An 8,034-nucleotide genomic window follows, 5' to 3' on the forward strand; every position below is an offset into this window, starting at 1 on the left:
CACCCAAGCATTAGTAAAAAATCAGTGTAGAAATAATAATTGCAAAAAGGTAACTCCAAGGTTGGCATTAGATGCCAGATTAAGATAGACTTATGTGGTTTACAAACCATATCAAATGCCACCAAAACACTGACATTGGTAACCTTACTAACATTTGGATACTCTTTCGGGTGTCACACTCAGTTTTTTTCTATGGTTATTTTGCATGTCTGTTCCCAGTCCCCTACTTTTTTACTCTCTGCCCAGAGCAAACAGGAATTCACAGTGGAAGGTGAATGGGAGGGGGTAGGGGGGGGGGGGGGGGCACTGACACTTTATCTTGATCAACAGAATGTCTAAATGGGAAAAAGGTGAATATAGTGTAGCAAGCTCTATAACAGAATACCAGTTTATTTAAAGACAGGTTACATAGTATACTGTTTCACATAAGATCTCTGAACAACAACAAATTTGAAAAGCAACAACATTAGAATTCTTTAAGAACTTGGTGGAAAATGTTTATTGGTTTTTAAATGTGGCAGGCTCAGCAGTTGGGAAAACAGGCCAAAAACATTTATCAGGGGTGGGTAAGGGTGGGTGTCTTCATTCCTTTTTTTAGACATTTTTCCTCACAGCGGAGCCTTAAGTACAACGCTAGGATATGTTTCAGTAAGTTAGTAGAGGCATGTTCGTAACAGATTGGTGAAAGAGTCATACCATAATGTAAACCATGCATGACTCCATTATTTACACAAAAAGGCACATTATAAAATGACCATGAAAAATCCTAAGAAATAAATGATGCTTATCAAAAGTCTGCTGAACAAGTTTTATTTTGAATTTACAGAATCATGATCTAACACAACTTAGAAACATTAGACTGTCACGCGACATTATTGTAAAAGGACTATTCTTTGCAATTTTTCTTCATTAATGGACTGCACGTAATAAGATTTGAATGAAATTATGTCTTTTTCATCTGTATCATTTTTTTTTAATGCCAACAGATAACAACATAAATGGCAAAACCTTCCTGAAACTGAGAAGATCAGACCTACTTGATCTGTTCCCTGACAATTTTCTGATGAGGAAAGAAGTCTCTGATTTTTTGGAGGACTTGGTAGGAGAAATATTAACTAGTGCATTTTATTCTAAATTTGCATTCTGTGTACAGTTTTCAGCATCCTACTTACAAGCACAGTCATGCATTGCTACTGTCTGTTTTGTTAAGATCCTCTCCTTCTTTCACTTGCCAGAAAACAGGGGACTTGCAGCCAACACCATTGCCATTGGATTTACACCAGGCACGTGTAGCTATGTTCTTTATAAATTCTGTAACAGCTGTACATGTACTTCTCTCAAAATTTTAGTAGTTGAAAGCTTGCAGCGAGTTCCAAAAAAAGTATATAATACTTCAACCACCAAAGGACAAAAATAGAAATGCCCATTGCTTTCATAGTAACATTCTCGCATATCATTGAAAGTCCTGTTCTTAAGAAAATGGCTCCTTGCCCACAAAAATGTTCCATCTCATCAGTTTAGAATGATATTTGTCAATCATATGTACTGCAGGCAACTTCTGATACACCAATTCAAGCCATCCAGATGACGCAAAGTGAAAAGCAGGGGGCTACAACATTAACAAAGAGAAAAGAGAAGGTATGAGCTAACATGTATTTACTGGCATTTTATACTTTCCTACAAAGTTACATTTCAGATATTACAATTACCATTGAAATGGTATACTCTATCTTTTATGACCAGCTATTTAGCATTGGTGCAGGCCTGTCCATCATACACTGTAGTTTTATGTTTATCAATGGTCCATATAGTTTTCTTAAACTTAAGGTATCCTTTTTCTCCGGCAAAGGTATGACTTTTTTCCAAACATTTTGAGAAAACCAAAAACTGTCAAGTAAAAAAAAAATAACCCTTGGGCTTTGTTGCTGATTGGTAACATAAGATAGCATCCTCAAAAAATATTAACAGAGCAGATACCTAAGAAAACTGCACCTTGTTCACACATAAATTTCCTCTCATCAGTTCAGAATGAAAAATTATTGTCAAATCACATGTACTGCAGGCAACTTCTGATGCACCAATTCAAGCCATCCAGATGACGCAAAGTCAAAAGCAGGGAGCTACAATGTTGACAAAGAAAAAAGAACAGGTATGAGCCTATTTACTGGTATTTTATACTTTACTACATGCACTTCACAAGGGCGGATTTGGGGGTGGGTAGAAGGGGCCCTGGCCACCCCTTTTTCTTTGAAATTTTGTAGTATTTTTATAGAATTCTCGCAAAAATATAAAGTATTTATATATAGCTGGCAAGTGGAAAACGGGCCTGGTCACCCCTTTCTGAATTTTCTGGATCCGCCCCTGCTTCAGATGTTAGAATGACCATTGAAATGGTGAATTACTCTATTTTATATGGCCACATCAATGAAAGAATTTAATAAATCAGCTTTTGGAAAATTAAATGTCACTTTAAAATTTTCAGAATGAGTGTGTAATAGTCAGAGAGACGGGTGAAAATGAGAGGAATGCCAAAGGACATACAATGGTATGAGCTAGCACATAAAGTCATATTTTAAATTTTATTCATGTTACACATTGAATTCAAATGAACTTTTGTCAAAAACAAAACCAAAAGGTTTTGAAAAGGGTTTTACAAAGCTTTATGAAGTTAACAACTAAAAAAACTGACACTTGAAAAGATTGAAAAAAGGTACTTACAAAACTAATAACAAACAGGGTGTATTCTACTAAACCTATGAATTAATTTCTTACGTGCAAAAGTGATCAAAGAGCAAAATGTTATTTGGAAAACTTCAAAATATTTCTTTGAAAACCAAGGGAAAAATACATTGGAATTATGTGTGTCTGAAAACGTTTGTCAAACAACCATCAGTGTGGAAAATTATATACAGTACGAACTTGCTATAGAAGAGAAAGGGTTAGAGTCAATGTACACCATACACCCTGTATCATTGCATAGTGTCATTAAGGGACTTCATAATTGTTTCATCAAATAATTTTATTGTATTCTGTACAATGAAGAGCCGATCAGTACAGTGAAATGAACATATATAAATCAATGAATTAATCGATACTAACATATTGCCCACGGGGGAGGAGGCTGGCATATATTGGCAATAAAGGTATGTGCTGCTGTGAAGGGTATGATTTTTAAGAATGTAAGCCTGGGATAGGATTTAGGAACCTTATTCAGAAAACTGATCAATTGGTTGGAAAGTTTAGACTAGACTAGGCAAACCATATATAAGTTTAAACACTAAAAATATAAAGGAAACCAATTTAAATTTACCTGCAACTCAATTTAGGTTGAACATCAGTTACAGAAATCTTTGCCTCGAGCTTCTGATTCTGATGATGATGAGATCTATTACGACTCAGATGAAACTTTTGATCCCAACCTCGAAGAACTGACCCAGAAGGATTTCAGTGATGATGACTCATTTCATTTTGAGTCATGGGTTGAACTGCAGTTACAGAAATGCAGGGACATTCAAAATGAATCTTTGCCACAGGCATCTGATTCTGATGACTCAGATGAAACTTTTGATCCTGAGATCGAGGTACCACACCAGATGGCATAGCTGTCAATGCAAATATACAGGCACAACAGAATTAAATTTTGGATAGAAAAATGAAGATGGTTACTCGAGTTTTGGCTTACTAAGCGGTCATCAGATTGTTCCATTAGAAGTTACCAGTGTACGTAAAATTTCAATCACAAGAGTTATAGAAATTTTGAAAGAGAGAGAGAGAGAGAGAGAGATTGTAACTCTCCTCAAGATGAGAACTGAACTTATCGCTAAATGATAGCAAGAGAATACTTTCAGTAGATACGATTAACAGTATCTCTATGACCAACATAATTACATTTTATCTCTGCATTAACTTCTGACTGCACATACTATCAATCATGGCTTAAAGCATGAACGTGATGAGTACACAGTGTTCATTTTTCTTCTTAAAGTCAATGAGGACATTACACACTGGTACTCTGTTTTTATGATCAATAAGCTGTTTGTTATGGTTCACTTTTTTCCCTTGGTTTAAATTGAGTGGGTTCATTTGGAACAATAATAATAATAATAATAATAATAATAATAATAATGATAATGATAATAATAATAAAATGATCTTTACAGAGGAAGCTCCCATCACATTAAGTGGTTTTCAGGGAGGACCCCTGATTAAGATTAAGTAATGTTGAAACTACTAATAACAATCAAATCTAAAAAGCTAGTGGTTATAAACTAAGTTAAAAGGCTAAAAAGGCTAGACAACTAAAAATATGCATATGGCTGTCGCATTTGCCTGTTGGAATTTTTCATTGTCTTGATTGTCAACTTATCATCATACATTACCATATTTGAATACTAAGGAAATAAAATTTAAACCAAGGAAACAAATTGAATCACAAGATATTTACATATACATAATTCTATTAAAATAAAGTGCCAAAGTTATGTCCTCGTCAACTATAATCTGAATGCTCAATAGTTAAAATATAACAGAATACAAGGAGCTAGACTGAATTAATGGCCTTGAACATTATTACTACTCAGAGTTTCATGTAGGATGATTGCTTTGCAAGAAGCATGAAACTCTAACTCACAACAAATATTCAAGACCACTCAGTTCCATTAGTCTACTTATATTACAATATGTGTTTTATGTATTGTGTTTATAATTTTCCATTTTTTTTTCAGGTTGCACAGCTGAATACATCCAGTGAAGAAGAGGTAAAAGTATAATTTATTTCTATTTACTGCTGTATATAAGATTTTAGATAGTGTGACTGAAATGCTTTCAACCCTGAAATGGAGGACACTGGAAGTAGGCGAACCATAGTGTGCCTATCTACATGTATGCTCTATGAAATGAGATACAGGCTAGTCTCTCACGAAGATGCCAAACTTGGCTTTTATCCCAACAGATGATGTGACATTGAAGACAAGTCTACTTAACCTAGATCTGTCTTCATGGGAATGAATAAATAAATAAATAAAAACTGTTGAATACTGTGGCTGTCTTTCTCAACAGACAGAAGAAAGTTGCTCTATACTGAAGGAAACAGAGCTTACCCGGATTGAAAAGTTCTCGAAAAAGTTCAGGTTTCCGATACCACAGGAGTTCTCATCTGGAAGAAGGCCAGCTCCTGCAGAAGTAAACAAGTTTATCCGGGAATGCGTAGCGTGCTTGCAAGCCCAAGAAGGCATCACTCTAGGGACAGAAACACTGCGAATGGGGGCCCAGGTGATATGCACTCGTGTTCCAATCCTACAAGATCCTAAGCCACCTGGTTTCCCCAACGACAAGATGTTTCCTTATTGGGTTAAGTATTGACATTTTATTGACTTATTAACCTACATTCACTAGCAGGCCACATACAGTACTTGTTTTCATAAAGTCTTGGGACGTGTGATTCTTATGTGTAAATGATGCACCTTCAAAGGAATTGACAGAGTATAACATAAATATTTTGCAATGGAAATGAGGCAAATCTAAAGAATGATTACATGTATGTGCTTTTGTTTCCTCCACTGACATTTTCACTGAAGTCTTTTGGATACCTTACTGTAATGGGACCTTTGAGCCACTGGCCCTGGAATGATAAAGTGGCTTTGGATAGACTACTTCATTGATCCTTTTGTCAATTTCTTATCAGTAATGAAAGGGAGCATTTACTTTAGCAGCCATTAAAGCTGCCCGATTATTCTGATAGATATTGTTGTACAGTATTACATAAAATTTCAATAACAGGATGAAAAGATATAACTCCTGTCAGTGCTCAAGCACTAAAGGCTGGTTTTCACTAGTGACAGAGTCGGAGTCAGAGTTGTAGGCGAAGACGTAGAGCTTATGATCTAGTGAAAACAGCGTTCCAATTCCGCTTACAACTCCGTCGCTTATGTTCCTTCTTAAGAACTAGTGAAAACCAGACTGTCAGAGTTAGAAGCAGAAGCAGAGGAACAAAACCAATCACAAAGCATGGGAACGTGCATTGTGATAGGCTTATCCTTCCGCTTCCGCTTCTGACTCTGACAATCTGGTTTTCACTAGTTCATAAGCGGAACGTAAACGACAGAGTCAGAGGAAATGGAAATGTTTTGATTCTTCTAACCCTGATTCCGTCGCGCTTATGACTCCACTTACAACTCCAATTTTTGATTTTCACTAGGTCATAAGCACTCGACTTACAACTCCACTTATGACTCCGACTCCGTCGCTAGTGAAAACCAGCCTTAAGCAGTCATCAAGAAAAATACTTCTACAATAACAGATTTCGGTTTGAACTTAGAAATTTACTGCTCTTTCCAAAAACATGCAAATTCTGTCTGCAGTTTTCGTTGCCCTCAGTCACCTTAGTGGACCTTTAAGGAAACAGAACTTTACTTTAATCATGCAGTTCAAATGGTCATGGTTTGTGATTAATGTGACAGGTGGATTTCAATTTTTTTCGTGTTTTGGTGTTTCAATTTTTGTTGCTTGTGCTTGTTATAATTTCTATGATTGAAAGCAACGAAAAATGCAATTGTGAAGGCAGCTTTTGAACTTCAGAGTTTGTATGTTTTTGAAAAGTGAAGCACAATTCATGGACAAGATTAGTTTGTATGTTTAGTCTCATTATCTCACCAGCTTTAAGTTTTACAAGAAGAATGCAAGTGCTAATCAATGCTCTTTATGGCTTATTATTTCAAATTTATAGGCCAATGTCTTGTATAGCATGAAGAGACGGCTATACAATTCAAAGTATTATTTCAACACAAACAAACAAAAAAAACCATTGGCTAGCCTGGTCCAACCAGATGAAAAAGAAGAAGAAAAGATGTATCAACAACTTGAGGCCGAGATCAAAAGGGGGACAAGCCGATGTTCAGCTATTGATAAGATTGAAGAAAAAGATGTCACCAAAGTGGTAATGGAGCAGTACCCATTTCTGGGAAATGAGAAGGCAGTAAGTTAAAGTATCATTAAATGATTTAAACGAAAAAACCAAAAAATGTAAGTAATATACACATGCAGTTTTACTAATAATAGGACTAGTTATTTCGGATGGTCTTTGAATACACGCAAGCAAAGCCGTGAGCTTAAGTGCCTTTTAGTATAAGATTAACCATAAGAAATACTTTTGGTTCAACTACATACACTGGCTCATTAAAATCCAATAGCCTTCCATGTGGGATGACAAACACTTAAACAGCCAGGGTTGGTTTGACCCTTATAAGTTGTATATACACCCTGTACATGCATATTATTATGTGAATGTACTCTTATATGTTTGTATGCATGTAATCTTCCAGTTAATGGTCGAGATGGAGCTGAGGACCAAGTGTAGGTTGACAGATATGAAGGAAAACTGGAAAGACTGCAAGGAAAGCCTCACAAGAAATGTATACAGGATGGTTCACATGAAAGTTCCAGACAAAGACCAATGTGATATTCCAGGTAGCTTAATAATTTTCTGTGCATGCCTTTTTTATTTGCGGGCAACAAGAGGAGCCCACAATCCTAATCTCCAGTTTCTTTTTATGCATGCGTTGCATGTATGTAGCCAGCATTCATTTGGACTTTCACTAATAAGAATGAATGGAATGTACAGAATGCAATTCGGTCACAAGCGTCTCAGCCTTAAGTTCAAATGCTGTTACTATCTATTTGTAGTACAATCAGCCGATTCAACTTGGTACAATAAAGAACTTCTGCCATCTGAATGCTTGTTTTGTATCCCTTCCTTAAAAGCCAATTACATACAGAGTGTAGAGCAAGCTCTTTATATATTATGCCATTTTTCAGATGATGAAGATGGAGCGCTTATTATGCATTTATCGGATGTATTTGGATGTGAGCCGCTGTTTTATTTCATGGATAAGGTGAGAACGCAAGAAACTAAAAGGGTGCTTAAAAATTCTGAATCAACATACAGCACCTCATTTAATAAGCATAGGATAATGAAAGAAATATTTATGCTTTTGTACAAAAAACACTAGAAATACCACAAGCTGCCCAGATGTGGTG

The 8,034-nt window shown here is 35.9% G+C and overlaps 1 long non-coding RNA gene across 1 annotated transcript; it reads right to left on the bottom strand.

The window, feature by feature from the left end:
• Nucleotides 1-393: 393 nt before the first annotated feature.
• Nucleotides 394-3,746, bottom strand: LOC140950791 (uncharacterized). Its single transcript, XR_012167208.1, has 3 exons — nucleotides 3,311-3,746; nucleotides 1,978-2,120; nucleotides 394-1,609 (listed from the first exon to the last, which is right to left on the bottom strand). It is a non-coding gene; the product is annotated as an uncharacterized lncRNA (long non-coding RNA).
• Between the last annotated feature and the right edge of the window lie 4,288 nt (nucleotides 3,747-8,034).

The sequence above is a fragment of the Porites lutea genome, chromosome 10, assembly GCF_958299795.1.
Source record: "Porites lutea chromosome 10, jaPorLute2.1, whole genome shotgun sequence".
Lineage (NCBI taxonomy): Eukaryota > Metazoa > Cnidaria > Anthozoa > Scleractinia > Poritidae > Porites > Porites lutea.